Source organism: Sorex fumeus, unplaced genomic scaffold (genome assembly GCF_029834395.1).
Source record: "Sorex fumeus unplaced genomic scaffold, SorFum_2.1 ptg000009l, whole genome shotgun sequence".
NCBI lineage: Eukaryota > Metazoa > Chordata > Mammalia > Eulipotyphla > Soricidae > Sorex > Sorex fumeus.
This window is the reverse complement of record NW_026606066.1, coordinates 34,700,153-34,724,139: the sequence shown is the minus strand read 5'-3', so window position 1 is coordinate 34,724,139 and position 23,987 is coordinate 34,700,153.

The window sequence follows — 23,987 nt, the reverse complement described above, 5'->3', positions numbered from 1 at the left end:
TAGAGAGAAATGGTTAGTTAGTTTTCTATTTCTGACACCTTTTTAGTAAGATTTTCAACCACTGTTTCAAGTAACCACAATATGTGTCTGTGTAATCACAAGATAAATAAATAAATGGCGGCAGTGGCTCTCTCATCCACCATATGCATTTGGTGGCAGTGAGCCATTTCCCCACCCCTGCCTGCAGCCTCGCCAAAGGACACATGAAGGACTAACAGGGTTGCAGGGTTGGTTGGTGATCAGTTGCCGTTTATTCCATTCTCCCCATGTACCTGTTCCAGTCTCACTAAGCTCCCCATTCCATTCCAGTCTCACCCTATCCCTCATGCTAGTCTCTCTGCACTCCATCTCGAAGCCTTTGGTCTCAAGCCCAACCTCCAAGTATTGGGGTTAGCCACTACACACAAGTCCAGTAGCACAATAAACATATGAAAGCCCTTCCTTCTAAACAAGGCTGTTCTAAGATAGGACAAAAATCTGCAGCCAGGAGATCCAATCCACTCAAGGGCAAAATACCACCTAGGGATGTGTTTCTCCTTTCCTTAGTCCAACAACTATTTAAATCTTCATCTTAATTCTACTTCTTAATATTAGTCATTTTGCATGTACACAGAAAGAGACACTTGTAGGGTGGCTCTCCTGGGGACATCTCACTATAGATCCTAGACTACAGTGCTCAGGCCAGATGCCAGATTAGTCTTTTCTAACCCTAGTAGTGACCTAATCCAGTTGTTATTCTTTGGATCATGACAGAATTTGTCTATGACCATCCTCTTAACTTATAGTTAAATATTATATTGCATGGTCTGGCCCAGTTCGATGTCAGGGTAGCTCACAGTTTGTCCTGGGTCTATCCAGTCCCTTGTCGGGACCCTGCTTTTAGGGTGCTAGGAACTAAGGGCAACTGAGGCTTAAGTAAGAAAATATATGCCCAGGAGTGACTATTATTCAGAGTCAATTAACTCCCAAGTTACAAAAGCATAGCATTTACTCTCTTCCTGTGTCTATACAAAAAGGACATTGCTCTAAAGTAAACTATGCAAAAGGATATAACAGAAGAGAGCACATGATAGAAACAATCAAAAAAATACAGGGAGAAAAGAGAGCAGAAATTGGAAAGCTACACACAGAAATGTCACAAATAAAAGATTTGGTAGATGAAATAAAAAACTCAGTCTGTGCCCTCAACAGTAGAACGGCCACAGCTGAAGACAGAATCAGTGAGCTGGAAGATCAGCCGCAGAATGCCTCCAGGCAACAACAAACAATGGCAAGAGACCTCAAAATAGCTCTAGAGCTAATCAGAGTTCTAGGGGATGATTACAAGGGGAGCAATATTAGAATCATTGGAGTAACAGAAGGTCAGGAAAATAATCGAATGAAAAGCCACGATTAAGCAACTCATTGCTGAAAAGTTCCTAGAGCTGGACAGTGCAGCCATTCACATTCAAGGAGACCAAAGGGTGCCACTAAAAGAGATCCTAGAAAAAAACACTCCAAGACATATCATAGTTAGAATGATGTATGCTGCCGATGGAGACACAATACTTCAAGCAGTAAGGTCGAAGAAGGAAATCACATACAAAGCAGCACCCTTAGATTCACAGCAGACCTATCAGAGGAAACCCTCTAAACCCGAAAGCAATGGTGGGATATAGTGAAAAAACTCACTGAAATGAACGCTTGACCAAGAATGCTCTATCCAGCTAAACTCTCTCTCAAACTCGAAGGGATGTACACTATTTTCTGGATGAACAGAAGCTCAGGAACTTAATAGACTCAAAACCAAACTTAAAAGAAGGGCCAAAGGGGCTACTGTAAGACAAGACAAATCTTAGAGCACAATAGATCCTTACAGAAATATGACACAAAAACCCCATAACAATAATCTCTATCAATGTCAATCGTCTAACTTCACCAGTTAAAAGACACAGAGTGGCAAAATGGATTCAGAGACAGAACCCAACATTCTGCTGCCTACAAGAGACTCATATGAACAGTCAGAGCAAACACAGACTCAAAGTTTAAGGATGGAAAACAATCCTGCAAGCAAACAGATCCCTCAAAAAACTGGGGTGGCCATACTAGGATCCAACAACATAAATTTCAGGTTGAAAAAGATTAGAAGAGACAGTGAAGGCCATTTTATATTTATCAAGAGATACGTACAACACGAAGAAATCACACTCTTAAATGCATATGCGCCTATTGAGAGAATAGCTAAATATTTAAAACAACTGCTAACAGACCTGAAGGAGGACATTGCTAGCAACACAATAGTAGCCAGAGACTTCAACATCACCTTATCACCTCTGGATAGATCAAAAAGAACAAAACTCAGCAAAGAAATATTGGCTTTGAAGAAAGAAATAGAAGAGGAAGGGGCTTATAGACCTAAACAGGGCTTTACACCCAAAAAGAAAGAATTCACATTCTTTTCCAGTGCACATGGAACATTTTCCAAAATACATCATGTGCTAGGCCACAAAACATGCCTCAATAGACTCAAGAAGATAGAAATAATATCAACAACCTATTCAGACCACAATGCACTGAAGATAGAGGTGAATCACACACAGACATGGAGAACCAAATCAAACACATGAAAATTAAACAACTCAATATTGAACAACTAGTGGGTCCGGAAGGAAGTCAAGGACGAAATCAAAAGATACCTGGAAACAAATGAGAATGAAAACATGAGCTACCAGAACCTATGGGATGCAGCTAAAGCTGTGTGAAGGGGAAAATTTATAGGTCTGCAAGCATTTCTCAGGAAGGAATAAAGCTTCCACATAAACAACTTGACTTCACAGCTCAATATCTTAAAAAAGGATCAACAAAAGGAGCCCAAATCAGGCAGAAGGAAAGAGATCATAAAACTTAGAGCAGAAATCAACAACATGGAAACCAAAAAAGAAAAAAAAATCTGAAAGATCAGTGAAACCAAGAGCTGGTTCTCTGAGAAAATAAACAAGATAGATAAACCACTAGCAAGACTCACAAAGAAAGAGAGAAAGGAACCCTAATAAACCGAATCAGAAATGAGAATGGGGACATCACAACAGAAACCAAAGAAATTCTAAAGATAAAGATCCTCAGAGACTACTTTGAAAATCTGTATGGCACAAAACAAGAGAACCTGGAAGAAATGGATAAATTCCTGGATTCCTATAATCTCCCAAGGCTGAATCAAGAAGATCTAGACTGCCACAGGGGTGGGGTGGGATGGGGGGACAGGAGAGATTCCAGGAACATTGGAGGTAGGGAATGGGCACTGGTGGAGGGATGGGTACTCAATCATTGTATAACTGAAACCCAAGCACAAAAATCTGTAAGTCTACAACTGTACCTCATGGTGTTTCACTAATAAAAAAATAAATAAATAAAACAAAAATAAATAAAAGCTGCACAATAAAAAAAGGAAGAAGAAGAAGAAGATCTAGAGTACCTGAATAGTACCATTAACATCAAGGAAATTGAAACTGTAAGCAAAGTCTTCCCGAAAACAAAAGCCCAGTTCCAGATTGATTTACTAGCGAATTTTTTCAAACATTCAAGAGGACCTATTGCCAGGTCTTCTCAAGCTTTTTCAGGAAATTGAAGAAACAGAAATTCTCCCAAACAGTTTCTATGAAGCCCACATCTCTCTAAAACCAAAAGGAAACAAAGACACCACAAAAAAAAATAAAACTACAGGCAATATCTCCAATGAACACGGGTCTGAAGATTCTCAACAAAATACTAGCAAATAGAATTCAACAACTCATCAAAAAGTTCATATACCATGACCAAATGGAATTCATCCCAGGGATGCAAGGATGGTTTAACATTCGGAAATCAATCAATATAATCCATCATATCAACAAAAGAAAAGGTAAAAAGCATGTGATCATATCAATAGATTCAGAGAAAGCATTTGACAAGATCCAGCACCTGCTTGTGATGAAAACCCTCGCCAAAATGGGTATAGAAGGGACTTTTCTCAATATAGTTAAAGCCATCTACCACAAGCCTATGGCAAGCATCATGCTCAATGGGGAAAATATGAGAGCCTTCCCTCTAAGATCAGGGTCAAGATAAGAATGCCCACTCTCTCCACTGTTGTTCAATATAGCACTGGAAGTACTTGCAATAGCAATTAAGCAAGAAGAAGATATTACGAGTCTTCAGGTAGCAAAGGAAGAAATCAAGCTCTCACTATTCGCAGATGATATGGCACTATACTTAGAAAACCCTAAAACCTCTACCAAGAAACTCCTAGAAACAATAACTTGTACAGTAATGTTGCAGGCTATAAAATCAATACCCAAAAGTCCATGGATTTCCTATATGCAAATAGTGAAAGAGAAGGAAGTGACATGAAAAAAACAATCCCGTTCACAGTTGTGTCCCAGAAAATCAAGTATCTAGGAATAAGCTTAACTAACAAAATAAAAGACCTGTAGAAAGAAAACTATAACATGCTACTTCAGGAAATGAAAGAGGACATGAGGAAATGGAAATATATCCCCTGCTCATGGATTTGGAGAATTAACATTGACAAAATGGCAATACTCCCCAAAGCATTGTACAATTTCAATGTGATCCCTATAACGATACCCATGACATTCTTCAAAGAAATGGAGCAAACTCTCCTGAAATTCATATGGAACAATTAGCCCCCACGAATAGCCAAAGAAATTCTCGGAAAAAAGAAAATGGGAGGAATCAACCTCCCCAACTTCAAACTCTACTACACAGCACTAATAATCAAAACATCATGGTACTGGAACAAAGGCAGAGCTGCAGATGAATGGAACAGGGTTTAATATACTGACATCTCCCTTCAAACATATGATCATCTAATCTTTGATAAGGGAGCAAGAAATGTGAAGTAGATCAAGGAAAGCCTCTTAACAAATTGTGCTAGCAAAACTGGACAGCTACATGAAAAAAAAAATGGGCTCTGATCTCTGCTTAACACCATGTAGAGAAGTAAGATCAAAATGGATTAAAGACCTCTACATCAGACCGGAATCCATAAGGTATATTGAAGAAAAGGTTGGCAAAGCCATCCATGACATTAAAGCTAACAGTATCTTCAAAGATGATGTGCCACTGGCCAAGCAAGTGAAAACAGAGATAGACAAATGGAACTATCTTAAACTAAGAAACTTCTGCATCTCAAAAGAAACAGTGGCCAAAATACAAAAACAGTCTACAGAATGAAAAAGGATATTTACCCAATACACATCCTACAAGGGTTGATATCAGGGATATACAAAGTACTGGTTGAACTCCACAAGAAGAAAACATCCAACTCCATCAACAATAGGACAACAAAATGAACAGAAACTTTCTGAAAGAAGAAATATGAATGGCTAAAAGGCACATGAGAAAATGCTGTACATCACTAATAATCAGGGAGATGCAGATCAAATCAACAATGAGATATCATCTCACACCCCAGAGACTGGCCCACATCCAAAAGAACAAAAGCAATCTGTTGGCACGGATTCGGCGAGAAAGGGACCCTCCTTCACTTCTGGTAGGAATGCCGACTGGTTCAGCCCTTTTGGAAAACAGTATGGACAATTCTCAAAAAATTAGAAATTGAGTTCCCATTTGATTCAGCAATACCACTCCTGAGAATATATCCAGGAGAAGAAAGAAAGTACAGTTAAAATGACATCTGCACTTCTATGGTCATTGCTGCTTTGTTCACAATAGCCAAAATTTGGGAAAAAACCGAGTGCCTGAGAACAGATGACTGGTTAAAGAAACTTTGGTACATCTACAGAATGGAATTCTACGTAGTTGTTAGAAAAGATTGTCATGAAATTTACATACAAGTGGTTCTACATGGAAAGTATCGTGCTAAGTGAAAGGACTCAGAAAGAGAGGGACAGATATAGAAAGACTGCAGTCATCCGGGGAATATAAAGTAACAGGATGTGTGTCGAACACCCAAGAATAATTGGGATAAGTACCAGGAGGTCTGCTCCAGTGCCTGGAAGCCGGCCTCACATGCTGGGGGAAAAAGCAGCTCAGATAGAGAAGGGAACACCAAGTAAAGGATGTTTGGAGGACTCGCTTGGGATGCGAGATGCATGCTGAAAGTAGACTATAGACCAAACACGATGGCTGCTCAAAACCTATATTGCAAACTAAAACACACTAAAGGAAAGAGAGAGCAAAAGAAAATGCTCTGCCACAGAGGCAGGGTGGGGTGGGGAATGGGGTGTGGGGGTGCGAGTGCTACTAGGATCATTGGTTGTGGAGAATGGGCACTGGTGGAGGGATAGGTACTTGATCAATGTATAATTGAAACCCAAGCACGAAAGTTTGTAAGTCTACAACTGTACCTCATTGTGTTTCACTAATAAAAGCAATAATGAAAATAATAGAAGCTAAAACAAGTAAATAAATAAAAGATATGGTGAATATCCAAAAAAAGGATATAAGGGAAGGAGAAAGGAGTATTTCACTTAGAAATATAAATCCAGAGATTTCTGAGGAATTTGACTTTATGAGTCACAGGTACTGCTTAGGGGAAAATGATTATTAACTGTTTGGGGATGAGCATACAGTAGAGGTTAAAGATAAACACAGAGGAATGGGAGTGCCTCTGGAGCACTGTGAATGGGTGCAATACAACAAACTCAAGCTCCCTGCAGACAGGAAGAAAGGACAAATCAGTGTTATCATGCAGTGCCATTATTAAAAACTATTATCAATATGTATATATAATACACACATACACACATACACACATATCTATCTATATCTATATATGTATATATACATATAGATCTGTGATCCTCCTTCCTTTACTCAAAGTAAAAATTTCCTTATATAATTTTAAAATTAATGTTTTTTTCATACCTAAGAAAAAACTAAAACTTGGCTTGGGGAAATTAACACTTTCATTATTATTCTGTATTGATGTATTGATTGAGTTAATATTCTTTGGTATTTACAGGAAAAAGTGTTCTTTGGTATTTACAGGAAAAAAATGAATTTATGGATGGGTTTTGGGGAGATCATGGGTTTGGACAGGAAAGCATTGAACTAAATTTGGATCTAGCACATCCCTTACTAGCTGCCACAAAAGGAAATGAAACTTTGTTTACTATGCCTTGCAATACTCTGATCAATATTCACCGTTCAAGAAAGATATTTTTATTGACTGAATTTATAGTTGAACATCTAATGGAATCCAGTGAAATTAAGATAAGGGAAAGTACTTAACCTTACCACCACCACTAGAATAGCACACAATGGTGAAAAGACAATTCTCCAAAGGAAAAACAAGAGTAAAGAGTGAATGCTGAATGATTTAGGAGCAATAAATATCCACTTCCTTATCTTTTTATAAGACAGATGACAAAACTTGTTGTCACCAGGAACATAGAAGGAAAATAGTGCATAAAAATTGAAACTGGGGGGCTGAAGTGATAGCGCAATAGATAAGGAATTTACATTGCATGCGGCTGACTCGGGTTCAATTCCCAGCATCCCAAATGGTACCCTGAGCACCGCCAGGAGTATATCCTGATGAAGAACCAGGAGTAATGCCTAGCATCACCGGGTGTGACCCAAAAAGCAAAATAAAAAAAATTGAAACTGATGAAGTGGGTATCTTTATTCTAAAAACATATTAAACTTAATAAAAGGAAAAGAAAATAAGAAACAGAATTTAATCTTAAATTAGAGTATGGCTGCTAAATTTCAGTATCATGAACAACTCCTCTTGTTTCTGTCTCCCATTCTTTCTACTGTAAGATTCTCATTCTTAATCTTATTAGTTTGGGGTTTTGTATCATACTCTGAAATGCTCATAGTTTAATCCTGGTTCTGCACTCAGGGGTCATTCCTGATGCTGCTCAGGGAATGATATACAGTACCAGGGATAGAAACCAGGTTTGCTAAGCACCTTATCTCCTGTACTATCTCTCCTGTCTTCTACTACAAGATTCTGTAAATGTATGCCAAAGAGTTAAAAAAGGTGCTTTCAGCTTGTCTTCTTGTTGAATTCCTGTCTTTTGTTGCTGCATCTATCAAATTTACTTCAACTTCTGAGTCATAAAGATATAGGTTTGGAGTCTGGATAAACTTCTTTTAAGTGAAAAGTATATAAAACAGGGTTTGAAAGTACAGAAAGTCAGTATACTCAGAGCGTGGGATAATTCCTAAAGGTTTCTTGGTAGGTAAAGGGACATACATGATATACCTGATAAATTTTCAGTATTTGTATTGCAAACCATAATGCCTAAAAGAGAGAGAGAGAGAGAGAGAGAGAGAGAGAGAGAGAGAGAGAGAGAGAGAGAGAAGAAAATGCCTGCCATAGATGTGGTGGTGAGGGAGGTTGGGCAGAGAGGAACTGGGACAGTAGTGGTGGGAAATGTACACTGGTCAAGGAAGGACAGGTGTTGCAATATTATATGACTGAAACCAAATCATGAACAACTTTGTAACTGTGTATGTCATTTTGATTCTATTTTTAAAAAAATAAAATTTTTTAAAAATTAAACAAAAATGATTGTAGGAACTGAAATCACAAGGAATAAGAAAAAAGAAGAAACATAGTAGGATCATAAAATGATCACAGAGTCTCGATATGGAAAGTTTAATAATTTGCTTATAAACTGACCTGATAGCACCCTGAACATACTGAACAACATATACATCATACATTAATCAAGGCACAACTATTGATCATCAAAAAGGAAAATTACCTGTTGTTCTGACCCCTTCAAATCCATCTGCTATATCATTGTTCTCATTAATTTTCTAGAACTTTGAATAGGGTTTCTAAGACTGTTGACAGTGTTACTTCAGAAGTTTTTATTTTCCAGACCATCTTCTCTGTTTCAAATCACAGGAACCTACTTACATGTCCTCAAATGTGTCTCTCTCGTTCACTGTTTCATGACTTTGTGTCTGTGGTTTTCTTTATCTCAGATACTCTGACCTACTTACCTACTGAAGATTTTCTTAAAATCTATAAAAACAATTCAGGCCATTTTTATTTTTGACACTTTCCTGAATTCCACAAAAACTGAATTGTCTTTTTTCTTAGTTGCCCAACACAATGCATTTCTCTCACTACTGTGACTTCTTTTTTACTTTTATCCTTAGGTTAGCATTATGCTTCCTTAAAAAAATTTTATTTTGGTTCCCATAATTTATAGTACCGTTAATGATAGGGTTTTATGCATACAATACTCCATCACCCTTTTTTCACACACACCCTCCCCCCCAAACCCATAGTAAGGAACCTGTAGACAAGTTCTCAAGTTCTGTTGCCTTTGGTCATCTGTTACCCCTTGACTGTGTTCTTTATATCCTACATGTGAGATGCCATTCTGTATTTGTCCTTCTTCTTCAGGATAGCTTAACTTGGTTGCTCTCCACTTAGGTCCACATATATGGAAAATTATATTATTTTTTCTTTTCTTTTTTTCCGTTTTGAGTTTTATTTTGGGTATCATGTTTTCTAAAATGTGGTTATTCCTTTCAGTATGTTTTTTGCAAACCACAATGCACAAAAGGAAAGAGGAGGAGTGAGAGAGAAAGAGAGAGAGAGAGAAAGAGAGAGAGAGAGAGGAATCTACCACAGAGGCACACAAGGTAGGGGGGGAGGTACTTGGGGACACTGGCGGTAGGAAGTGGATACTGTTGAAGGATGGGTGTTGGAACATTATATAACTTAAACCCAGTCATGAACAATCATGTAACTGTGTATCTCACTGTCATTCAATTAAAAACAATTTCAAAATAAAATGAAGTAAAATGTGGCAAGGTTCTATACATAAATAATTTCAGTGCCCCACCTTCCATCAGAGTATCCACTTCCCTCTAACAATTTTCCAAGTATTCTTCCAAGTCCCCTTGATCAGCTTCCTATTAAAGACCAAATATCAGTTTCTGTTGCCTTTGGATATTTATTATTTCCCTCTCATGTTTCTTTATATCATACCTAGGAGAGAGATTTCTGAATCTCTCCCTCTTTTGATAACTCAGTATAGTACTCTCCAGATCCATCCACGTAGTAGAAAACTGCATGATCTTATCCTTTCTTAAAGCAAATAATACTCCACTGTGTATATGTTCCACAGTTTCTTTATCCAGCCATTTGTTCTTGGACACTGGATTGTCTCCATATTTTTACTATTGTGAACAGTTTTAAAATTTTTCTGAGTTCTAGTTTTGCTTGTACTCTACCCTTAGGCTTCATGCTACTTGAAGGTAGACATGTATCCTATTCTTCTTCCTGGCCCAACTGAGTACAGTTTGATCCACTGTAGATGTTCGATGAATTATCACCAATAAATGTCAAACAAGTTTCTTGGTCATCCGACAATTACTCCTGAGAAAGAAAGGCTCTTTTGACTCAATACTAAGCACCTTTTTGCTATTGTTTGTGTGTATTAAATTCATACGCATCATTTATGACCCATCTTCACTCGAAATAGTAAATCAAAATTTATTTACAATCAAGTTTTGCTTATTTCATCCTGCTTTAGTCTAATTTGTATGTTGGTCTTTATAAATGTAAATTAAAGCCATGTTATTTAGGGGAGCTGAGATTAATCAAAACCCCTGTGCTCTAAGAAGAATATTCATATTTATTATTTGAATTATATATAACTATGTTTATTTTAACTACATTTTTATGGATACAGTTTTGAATCTCATTGACTAGATGTCCATTTTAAACCCCATCTCATCATATAGTACTCGCTGGAGTGTTTGTTTAAAAATGCACAAAGGTATCTTATTAAATAATGTCACAAACATGAAGTTCATTATTATGCAAATGCCATCCTCAGAACAGATTTGTTAATTGTAACTCATTTGCATAATTAATGAACTCCCAAATGAATTATGCCTTTGCAGATTTGTGCAGCATTGTTTTAAAATAAATTATAAAATACATGTCAAAGGAAGAGTGTTTTCTGGGTTCTCATAGCATTGTTTGAAAATTAATTACCAAATGCTTGTCAAATTAAAATGAGTTTGTAGTTTTTACAATGTTATTTTAAAATTAATCACAAAATAAAATGTCACTGCATTAAAGTAAACAACTTGTTATTTTCTCTAAAAGAACCACAGAAAATAGCATTTTATCTTCAATTATATTGTTTGTTATAGTGATGCTAGTGTTTTATTCATTTCATCCTTACTCTTTCAGTTAACAAAGTCGGTAGTTGTTAGTGTATTGATGGTTGGTAAATCGGGATTTAATTTAATTTAATTATGTAGCTTATTCTATATAGCTCATGGTTAATAAATTGCATATGAACCCAGTTCATGATAAATTTTGTTTGTTCATGATAAATGAACACTTTTATGATAAACTAAAATTTTTTTAAAAGTCAAGGTCATTGAAATCTATTATATAAACAGAATTCTTAAGTCATTTAATTGGAATACTGACTGCTGCTAGCTAAAATGATTAAAACCACATAGTTTGAAGGTCTTTCTCCATATTTTGGCAAATCCAGTTGTATCATTCCTTCACTCTGTGGAAACTCTCTTTTCATGCATACAAAGTCAGAGCTACTTCCCAATATGGGTTCCCCACTCTGTAATGAATCCCTGACCAACTGTAATTAGATGGAAACTAGCAATATATTTGAACACTTTTCAAAATAATAAATTTGGCAAAGCATTTATTTTATTTATTTATTTATTTATTTGCGTTTTGGGTCGCACCTGGTGATGCACAGGCGATACTCCTAGCTCTGCACTCAGGAGTTACTCCTGGCGGTGCTCAGGGGACCATGTGGGATGCTGGGAATCGAACCCAGGTCGGCCGTGTGCAAGGCAAATGCCCTACCTGCTGTGCTATCTCTCCAGCCCCTTGGCAAAGCATTTAAAGAAGATAAAGTTGTCAACCAAATACCCTTTCAAAATATTTTCTTAAAAAGTCCCTGACTAATAGTATGAGAATATTTACTAGTGAAACTTTTTTGAAGAGATTTTTCCCCTTTCTTTCTTTTTCTGTTTAAAAGATCATATCCCTTCTCTGTTTATCTCTCCTTCCCTCTATCCTCCAAAACAAAACAATTGTCTGTGGTTTATATTTAATTTTTTTTAGTTCTTGATCATAGAATATAAATCCTTGGGGAAAATCCTTTGTTTGACATGATTGCAACTATGCAAATTGATACCAACTAGACAATACTTCTTAAGTAAAAAATAAACCATTCTGCTCTGTTTCGTATTCTGTATATAACTGCCTTTCTAAATCTCTATAAACTATCTCAGTTGCCCTTTCTGTAAATTGATAAAGTAGCAGTTTTTGAAGAGGCAATATCTCTTCTACTTCATACTTGGTGTGTGAATAAGACCCCAAGTGGCTCAAGTGACTCAAAATAGACCTGTAGTAATTTTCTATTTAATTCTGGCACAGATGTTACTCAAAGACCTATGTTTTTTCTTTTGCCATAAAATCAAATATAACTACTATTGTCTCAGCTATGATGTTACCCTGCACATAGTCCTTGGTCTAAACGCCCTGACATACTTGACCTTCTTCGCTGAAATATACATCATTATATTTTAGGAAACAAGAACATCTAACAAAAACTCTAGCAACTAGAATTTTTAGTGGAGTTATACTCACAAAGTATAAATTAATTTCTATAAGGCAGAATCTTTCAGTGTGAATGTTCTTATCTCTGAGGGCTCCCAATGAATTAAATCAAAAGAGTTCTAAGTAAAAGAATTTGAACTACAGTTTACATTCCTTAATGAGTGACAGTCTATAAAGCAGTAGCAGATGTTCCAGTTTTTTGTGAAAAAAATTTATATTGGTGTGTGTAAGAGTATATTAAGACACGATTCTGTTTGAATGTCAGTGTTTTTTGAATCTTTGTAAGAGTTACTAGTACACTCTTGAAATAATCTTTATTGTCACTATTTTTTCATTGAATTCATTTTTATATTTCATTATACAAATCCCAGAAACATGGGCAAGATTGCTATTCTCTGAAATATATCAGAATTCAAACTTTCTTTACTAAACCCATGACTCTTAAACTGAGTTTTAAAATCAATTATTACTGAATGTACTCAGAGAAAAAAGTGGAATTTTATTTGTCAGTTCTTTTGATAAAGAAACTCTTCATATGCTTAAAAACTGGACACTCCATTGTTTTCTGGATACTTTACTGGGTGACTTTGTAGTACAGATCAAGATAAAGACCATAAAAGTTAAAACTAAATATATTTCCAAGAGTATAAAAGTGAGAAATAGTTTCAATGCTACTTTGTAAACCAAGTATATCTGTGAGGATGAAATATCTAAAATGGTAGTTTTACATGATTTAACTTCTGTTTATATAAAATCTATTCCTTTCTTTTCCATTTAATGATTTTTAGCCATTAAAGAAATACTATTCCAAATTTGTAAATAAAATATATATTTCAAACTACAAGTTATAAAAATTAATTCCTTCCCAAACAAGCACACTACTTTTGATATCATTGTAGGGCATTACTAGACCTTTTTCCCCTGTATTTTGGACCACGCTTGGAAGTGCTCAGGGATCACTTCTGGTGATGCTCTGTTACCATTTGCAAAGCTGGGGCTCGATCTCCAGTAATGTGAAATGTAAGAACCTTAACCCCTGTGCTATTTCTCTAGTCCTATAATAAGATCATTGTCTTGAGCTATAGTTTGGAAAAATAAATGATCTTGCAAGCTCCCCATAGCGTATTCAATATGCCAAAAACAGTAACAACAAGTCTCACAATGGAGACATTACTGGTATCCGCTCGAGCAAATTGATGAACAACGTGAGGACAGTGCTACAGTGCTATTTATAATAAGAGAAATAATTCTCTCATTCTGAAACTATTTACAGAATTTTATATATATAAAAGCACAGCGGGTAGGGCGTTCGCCTTACACGCGGCCAACATGGCCGCCGACCCGAGTTCGATTCCTCCACCCCTCTCGGAGAGCCTGGCAAGCTACCGAGAGTATTCGATATGCCAGACACAGTAACAACAAAGTCTCCAATGGAGACGTTACTGGGCCCGCTCGAGCAAATCGAATCACAATCACGACCTTCCTGTTGTTCGTCAATTGCCTCAAGCAGGCCCCAGTAATGTCTCCTTCGTCCTAGCCCTGAGATTTTTTAAAAAGTGCCATATTAAAGGATCTTCCAGGGTTAGGAGAATGAGACCCATCATTGTTACTGGTATTTGGCATATTGGGTACACCACGGGGAGTTTGTCAGACTCTGCCGTGTGGGCAGGTTATATTCGGTATTTGGGTAAAATAATATATTTTCACTTTTTTAATTAAATACTTACGTTTTATAGGCTCATAGCATAAAGAATGAACATTCTGTGGCTATTGATTACAATATAGAATCTTTTTGTTCTTATTTGTGTGAATATTTTTTCTCTTCTCCAAATCTTATGACTGAAAAATTCATAGACTAGTGAATATTCATGATTGTAATTTGAAATTCTACTTCCCTAGAGTTTAAGTTGAAATACATTGTTGATGTATGTCCATGGTGACATGACACTGTTTTGCAAATATTTTTAATTACATATAAAATATTAATTTATTTGCCTTTGTGTATAGAATATATTTGGGGATGAGAAAACTTAGATAATATAGTGACAAAATTAAAATATAGTGACAAAACTGTAGCTAATTTATTTTGAAGAGAAGTTTTTTGCTTTGAAGAACAGAAAATGATTGTCTGAAACTCCCTTTGTGATCTAAACAAAGTAATTCACAATAGGAATGGCAATGATACCTGAACTCCCACTAAAGTTTAGTTCTTTTTACTAACCCAAATAGAAGAAAGATTTGCTTCCATTTAGACTTGAAGAACAAGAGACTGAGGTTGCAAATCTTCTTTGGATCAGATACTTCTATTAGAGATACTACTCTGCTGAGTTTTGGGGAAGAGAATAAAGTAGTCAAAGAAATTATACTGGTTGTTGGACCCCTGCTGTACAATTTCAGAAGAGAAGTCTAATTCTACCAACTGTGACTGATACAAAGGAAGAAGCATTTTGGAACTTTTAGAGTTTTAGTTCCTCAGCAGAATTTTAGTGATATAAATGTTTAAAATTCCATCTTGTCAATTTTATTGCCTTTTAAAATCATGAAACTTGTATTGATTTAATTTGCATGTATACTATAAAGAATCTATACCCATGAATTTGTCAGTGAGAGCTAAATCATGTCCTCTAATTCATTCTTTTTTCTTTTTTCTTTATGGTGGGAGTCAGGAAGCATCAGAAGTATTCTTTAATTTAATTCTAAAGTAGATAAGTAAGTAAGTAAAGGCCCTCCCGTTGATCATCGATTTGCTCGAGGGGGTCCAGTAACGTCTCTATTGGAGACTTTGTTATTACTGTGTCTGGCATATCGAATATGTCACGGGGAGCTTGCCAGGCTCTGCCGTGCGGGCGAGATACTCTCGGTAGCTTGCCGGGCTCTCCGAGAGGGGCGGAGGAATCGAACTCGGGTCGGCCATGTTGGCTGCGTGCAAGGCAAACACCCTAGCACAGCGGGTAGGGCGTTCGCCTTACAAGCGGCCAGCATGGCCGACCCGAGTTCGATTCCTCCGCCCCTCTCGGAGAGCCCGGCAAGCTACCGAGAGTATTCGATATGCCAGACACAGTAACAACAAAGTCTCCAATGGAGACGTTACTGAGTAAATTCTAAACACTAAAATGATAAGATGTTTATGAAAGATGCCAAACCAATTCTCCTTGGCAAAAATGACAACTCACTCCAAAATCTACAAGTTTATAAATGGACATCAATGGATGTGTGGTCTCAAAACTAATCCAACTCTGTAGTCAACATTCTCAAAACGGTTCCTGTCAAGTTTGAACTACCTCAGAAACCATATTAGATATTTTCATAGTAATTTGTGCTTTATGAGTCTTGGATCATTAGTTAAACTACAGGTCAGTTCAATAATTGAGCACAGGTACAATATGAATCATTGGTGTACCCAAAGAATAAGACATGTTCCTGGGCAGCTGACAGTCCCTATAGATAAACATTGAAACGGACAAGCATCATGTGATACTGGAAGATCAATGGTGATGATGTCTAGAAAGGCTGCTGATAAGGCTCAGAGAAAAGTGGACTACAAAAGTTTAGCAAATGCTTTCAAGTATTAAAGCACTGTTGGAACTTGTCCAGCTTAATCCTTGCATAATATCTGACTCATCCAACCAGCAGAACCAATATAAAATGCTAATAGAAAAAAATAAAAATTCTTTAAAAACCTGGTATCTTGTTGGTAACTGTTCCCTGTACAATAGCCCAGTAAACCACCCCCTCCCCCACACACATCAAAAGTAAATGTGAAACTTAAATTACAGACTGTAACAAATAGTTCACTAAAAACATGTCCAAATTCTCTACTAATCAAAATGTAGCAATGTTATTTGTTTTATACTTAGAGATTCCCAAATTATCCTGAATTGGAACTTTGTGGAAATTTTCTAGACATTATGTCACTGACTTGGTTTTTTGTTCTGGTCAGCATTTCCACTTTTCTCCTCTTTAAATGCTTTTCTCCTTCAAAATTCTTTTTCCTTTCACAAATCGAGTCCATACAGTTTTACATATTAACTGTTGTCAAGTGATTCTCCATGAGAGGGAACTTACCATAATTGCCATCTCATAAATAATGAATAACTGAAATTATTTCATTTGGCGTTTAAAAATAAGTGCTAAATGCGTTGCATGTACTGTTTCAGTTATGACTTTATTTATAGTGATTAATTGTAATTAATATTATGCTCATTTTACAAAGAAAAAAACCTCATCTCAGAAAGATAAAAAATGTCTTAGCTGAAGTCACCCCAAGTAATACAAGTAATTTTCATTTGTTTATTTGTCTTTTAAAATATTATACTGTGAGGCCGGAGTGATAGCATAGTGGGTAGGGCGTTTGCCTTGCACGCAGCTGACCTGAGTTCAATCCCCGGCATCCCATACAGTCCCCCAAGCACCACCAGGAGTAATTCCTGAGTTCAGAGCCAGGAATAACCCCTGAGCATCACTGTGTGTGACCCAAAAAGCAAAAAAAAAAAATTAAATTAAATTAAATATTATACTGTGTTTATACAAAAAAGTCCATACCAAATTCCTAAAACACCAGATCAGATGTATTACCACAAAGTATTTTAGAGATCTAAAATACCACCATGCTCTCATGGATCACAGAGTCTTTCTAAACTTTACTTTCTTGTATTTTTTAAAATTTATGCAATAGTACAATAAGATATATAAATATGAACACTGTCACTGTCCTCCAGTTGTTCATTGATTTGCTCGAGCGGGCCCAGTAACGTCTCCATTTTGAGACTTGTTGTTACTGTGTTTGGCATATTGAATACTTCACGGGTAGCTTGCCAGGCTCTGCCGTGTGGGTGAGATACTCTGGTAGCTTGCCGGGCTCTCTGAGAGGGACGGAGAAATCGAACCCGGCTCAGCCGGGCTGGCTGTGCGCAAGGCAAACTCCCTACCGCTGTGCTATTGCTCCAAAATTCTATAGTAATACAACATATCTGACATATGCCACTAAGTATTAGAACTTCATCAAAGGTGCCAACTATCAATTGTCAATTGGTTCTCTCCTTAGTGTGGAACAATAACAACAAAAAAATAAAACAGAAATCTTCAGTCTGCGAACATTTTTCTAGTGAATGAGTAGTATCTGTCACAAGATTTTCTCTGTGAGCCCAGAGAAGAGCATGCTTAATGATTAATTTACATATTCAGCAGTTGGGCATGCTGACTACACCAACAGACAAATGGTTTCTGCCTTCAAGATCTTATAGTCCTGTAGAGATATGAACAACAGGTTAATCTGAAAAGTGCTATATAGCTGAAATCTCAAGAATAAACTGGAGGGGCTAAAATACAGGGGCAGCAAATAGTGTACTTGTGCTGTATTCAGCTAATCCAGGTTTAATACCAGCATCTTATATGGTCCCCCTGAGCACCACCAGAGTTATTTCTGAGCACAGAGTCAGGAATAGCAGGGTGCAGCCAAATAAATAAATAAACAAACAAATAAATAAATAAATAAATAAGCAGCATTTTAAAGGAAAACAGAAATAATGTTGACAAAGTATCTATCTGCATTAAGGAAACTGGATATTTGAAGACTTAAATTTTGTAAAAATTAGGATTTAATTGGAGTTAAGAATATATCTGACGTGGTTGGAACTGTGAAAACTATCATAGGGAATGGAGAGAATAGCAATAACAATTGATATTCACCTGTGCCTACTGTATTTGCATGGATTGTTTTCAAAATATTACAATTTTTATCCCATAAAATATGCCAAACCTAAAGAGGGGAAATTATTCCAATATTGTAGGTGAGGTAGTATGGTTGTGGTCTTATAATGAAGGAGTAGTGAAACTCTAAAACCCAAAGATCACAGGCTGAATTATTCTGTTAAGAAAGACAATTTATGACATATTAAGAATTTTGTGTATTCTTAATGTATTATTAAAGAAAACAAAATACAAAAAACAAAACCAAACAAAACAAAAACAATAGAAAAACAGGCCCAAAAGGGAATCATGCCAGATCTCACCAAGATATAATACTGAACCTCTCTCTGCAGTTTTGATCTTTCTCCTAAATGGAATTTTAAGCCATTTAGTCTAGAATGTCCTAATCTGCCCTAGTAATGCAATCTGTATAGGCTCCATTATTTTCTTTTAAGGAAAGGTGGCTTCCCCTGAAATAAATGTTATTTTGTTTTGTTAATCAAAGATTTATCCCCAGTCTTTGACTATAAAAATCCTCCATTTTATGCAAGCTCTTGCCTTTCTACTTTCTAGTAAAAATGCTAGTCAATGAAAAATCAATAAAGCAAATAGATGTCTAAATTTATTTTAAAAAATTTCCTTGTTTTTTCCCCCTAACAATAATCTGCCATTTCACCAAAACTCTTCAGTGCCACCCTTGAGAATGTCATGTGACCACTGGAATGGGAAGGAATGGGAGTGAAGATAGACTGTTGGCAACTAGATCACCTCTCCTTCGCTGATGACATCATTCTATTAATACGAAACATAAGCCAAGTGGCATAAATGCTGGCCAACTTCGACCCTGAGTGTGGACAGGTCGGACTACAGTTGAATCTCATGAAGACAATGTTTATGAGAAACAGCTTTGTTCCTTACATTCCATTTGCTCTCAATGGCATGAACATCTCCGAATGCTACAGTTATCTGTACCTAGGTCGAGAAGTCAACATGTCAAATGACCTGGCACCTGAGTTGTGCAGGAGGAAGAGAGCAGCTTGGAACGCCTTCAAGAGCAATGAAGAAATAGCTAAGAGGATGAAGAACCTCTGGGCACATCTCTTCAATTCCACCATTCTTCCTGCATTAACATGCACCTCAGAGACCTGGACCCTACAAAAACAGGCTGAGAACACTATTTGTGTCTCGCAAAGAGGAATCAAAAGAGCTATGCTTGGAGTATCACACCTCACTCTAATGAGAGAACGAATCTGGAGTCCCAACCTCCATCGACAATCAAGAATCAGGGATGCTGTCTAATTTGCAAGGCATCAAAAATCAGATGGCCTGGACACATAATGAGATTTGGAGACGACCACTGGACTAGAGCCATTACCAAATGGATTCCATGGGACATCAAAAGATCGCGTGGCTGGCCACCTACAAGATAGTCAGACTTCTTTGTCAAGACCCTGAACGATCGGTTTGAGGCTCCTCTTTCTCCTAGAATGAGCAGATGCCATTGGGCTACACTAGCACGTGACAGGGATGAATGGAGTCGTTACTGGTGCCTGCTCGAGCAAATTGATGAGTAATGGGATGTCAATTGATCAAGTGAAATTTTAATATATTAAGCTTTTTTATTTTTAAATGTAAAATATATGCACACACATATATATATTCATTTTCTTTGATAAGGGGATAGTTTTGCAGGAAATATCTGTGCCTTTGTGTGAGTGTATGTGTGTATGTATGTTCATGAGATTCAATGTCACTGTCACTGTCCTCCCATTGTTAATCAATTTGCTTGAGTGGGCCCAGTAATGTCTTCATTATGACACTTGTTACTGTGTTTGGCATATCAAATACGTCATGAGGTTAAAGTTATATAAAATTTTCACTCTTAAAAAAATTAAATCATCATATAAACAAAAGTCTAAAAGTAGATTTTTTAGAAATCATAATGAATATAAACTATGGAAGATCACCTTGCAATATTAATATTTAATTGGAAATTACTTTTTTAACTGAAATATACCTATGTTATTAATTTGTATTAAGATTTTTCCCTATCGGTTTCTAAATTTTGATGTCTGTTAATTTAACTATCAATTATGCCACTTAAACTACTATGATTTGTTTACGGAAACTTCAACCACCAGAGCCTTCCTAAAATATATCCATTTTGAAGTCAATTTTAAATTGGCTGAAGAGAGAGCACAGTGGACTGCAGCATATGCTTCACGCAGGAAGCCTGAGTTTAATCTCTATCACCACTTACAGTCTGCTGGAGGGACCAAATACAGACATCAAGGCTAGACTGTAGAGTGTTTCCTGAACACTACCTATGTGACCTAAAGATATAACAGCAATTAATTTAAGATAAGCAACATTAGTGGTCAATAGATTTTCTATTTAGACATGGTCAGGGTTCACATGCTATGCTTTATTTGAATCTTAATTCACGAAAAATATTTGTACATAATTTTTATTTATATTAGCTAATGGTAATGAAACCTGCATATATTTATATTAATTCAAAGTAATATTTATTAACATTGATTCAGTTTTTGTTAATATTCATTCTCAAGACAGAATAAAACAGCATTTGGCTCTGGGGGAAATAATCACAGTTGATATACATTATTAATGACTGAACATTTAATTTACTAAGCAGGAACCTCTCTGACCCACTATGTGACTCTTAAAAAAGTAAAGTAAAATGAGGCTCATGGAGATCCTATCCTGCCTACACAGTCCAGTTTATTAGTCACAGTCCAGAGACTTGCCAGGAGAGCACAGTTTTCTGCTTTCCCTAAAAAGGAATATATCCGCTCTGAGAAACCACTGTCCGAAGACTTAAATTTTCACTCAAAATAATTAGGAATCAAATTTTTAGGATCATATTCTCAATCACATTTTTTACATATTTAATGAGCACATACCATGTGCCAGATCATGTTTGTTCTAGCTACTGAGAACTCTTCAGGAACAGACTAGAAACAATATATGTGACACCCTCTTCTAGGATTGGTGATGACTACTTAAGACAGAATAAGCACTTACTGAAATTAAGTAATAAAATATAAAATAGGACCCCCATCCTCAGGAGTTTACAATTTTGAATAAGGGATACTGAAAAACTTTAAAAGGGGATCTAGCACATGAGGCAACAAAGGATGTGTCTGAATGCCTTGGCCCTCTGATTTACTATAGCATTAGTACTAATGTTTTAGGAATATAATGTTGCTTCACCACCCTGAGTGCTGATATCCCCTACCATTTCTCATAGCCCACCTGTACCCCAAGTAGTCAGTTCTGGAGTAGGATTTTCAGGAACTATTATCTAGCTCCTTATTATGTTTCTTTATACCTCACATATGAGTCAGATCATTTAGCATTTGTGCATCTTACTTTTTGACTCACTTTGGTCAGAATAACATTATATATCAAAAAGTTATTCATTTACATATATGAACCAAATAAAAGGCCTTCAAAAACATTAAACAATTGTCAACCTAAAGAAAGAAATCAACAAAACCTTATGCATTTAGGAACCCACATTGCTGTCATCAAAGATATCACTGTCATCACTGATAGTATTTTTATTATATAAGTTAGTTGGGATTTGCATTTCCTCAACAATGACCCTTGCCCATTTCTATCTACTTTCGCTTTGCTTGTTAATTTTGTGTCAACTCTCTTTCTGCTACCCTAGCCTACTATATTGCATATATGTTTCTGGTGATTTTACAAATGCATTGTGTGGGCTGAATTATAATTTGATTATGTTGTATAATCACAGAAAGGCAACACTGAAATAAAAGCTCTGCTAGAACTGTATTCAAACCTTCATCTATTTTGTCTCTGATAGCGGCACTTAAACAGATCTGCATGAAGTACCCTTTTTTCTCTCTGAAGTTGAATTCAGAAACTTAAGGAGGTATTTGAAGTGGCATTGTTTTCCATAATACATTTTCTCCACAAAAGAGTCTAGTATGTGCTGCCTAAACAGTGGAATGAGAGTGAAGGTGGCTTTGTGTGAAAGGATCAAGTTTGGAGCAGCATGTCAGAACTTTTGCTGGTTGCAGGATAAACCATGTTCCTCCTTGCATCTGCCCATCACGGTCACGGTCCTCCCGTTGTTCATCGATTTGCTCAAGCGGGCCCAGTAACGTCTCCATCATAAGACTTGTTGTTACTGTGTTTGGCATATCGAATACGTCACAGGGAGCTTGCCAGGCCCTGCCGTGCGGGCGAGATACTCTCGGTAGCTTGCCGGGCTCTCCGAGAGGGGCAGAGGAATTGAACTCGGGTCGGCCATGTTGGCTGCGTGCAAGGCAAACGCCCTACTGCTGTGCTATAGCACAGTATCTGCCCATAGTGGCAGAATTTTTGATAACCAAAGTCCAAAGGGATGGATTGAGATTTATAGGATTTAGAGGGAAGAAAGTGTCTGCTTCATGGTAAGGTCATTACACTGTACAAAGCTCTAGCAATGCTTAAAGAAGAAAGATTAGAGGAAAGCATTGGGATTCCTCATACCCTTCTGTCCATTTAATACAAAATCCAGCATTGATTATCCACTTGGGTGCTGAGGCCATAGTAAGAGTTGAGCCTGCACTGCTTACAATCATCATCTAATGCAGGTGACAAACATGGCATGAGTCATTATGTGGATTTTATAATGGTAACAAATGTGACAAGGCACATGCTTTGTGCTTTCAGATAGGAAGACTACAGCATAAACTGTGCTGCAGTAGGATCCTGTTCCCCAAAACATAAAATGGATTGCTTCTCTTAAACCGTAAAATTAGACTTTCTTGGGACAATATTAATATGTTACAACAGTGGCAAGGAATTTCAGAAACTTGACTATATGATAAATAATACATATGTTGATAATAGGAATGACAAGGAGTCACTGGAATTCTCCCTCCAATCACTTAATAACAAATATTCTCCCCAAAGAAGAAAAAAGTGCCTGAAATCTTATGCACCTGTGTGACTAGTTGATTATTCACAAAGCATCAGGCATCTGATATGTATTTTCTTTAACTAATTCTGTTAGACATTCAATTTGAAATGCTAAACAAATGTGCATGGAAACCTTAGAGTAAGCATTGCAGATATTCTCTAACATGCATTTGTCTACTGTGGGATATTTGGAAAAATTGAATATGTACACACCTCATGTTAGCACATGCAAAATTATAAGCACTACTATTTTTTATTTTTTTTTATTTTTTTTCTTTAACAAGTCATCTATTCTCAGGCACTCAGGTTGTTTCCAGATTCTGGCTATTGTGAACAGTGCTTCAATGAATATACAGTTGCAGTTCACTTACTCTTTTTTTTTATTAGTGAAACACCATGAGGTACAGTTATAGACTTATAAATTTTTGTGCTTGGGTTTCAGTTATACAATGATCAAGTACCCATCCCTCCACCAGTGCCCATCCTCCACCACCATGGGTCCCAGCATCCCTCCCACCCCCCATTCCCCCCATCCCACCCTGTCTCTGTGGCAGGGAATTCCCCCTTGTTCTCTCTCTCTTCTTTTGGGTACTGTGTTTTGCAAGAAAAGCATTGAGTGGCAATCATGTTTGGTCTATAGACTACTTTTAGCATGCTTCTCCCACCCTGGGAGGGTCCTCACAACACCCTTTATTTGGTGCTCTCTTCTCTATCTGAGGTTCCTTTTCACCTAGCACGTGTGGCTGGCCTTCAAATC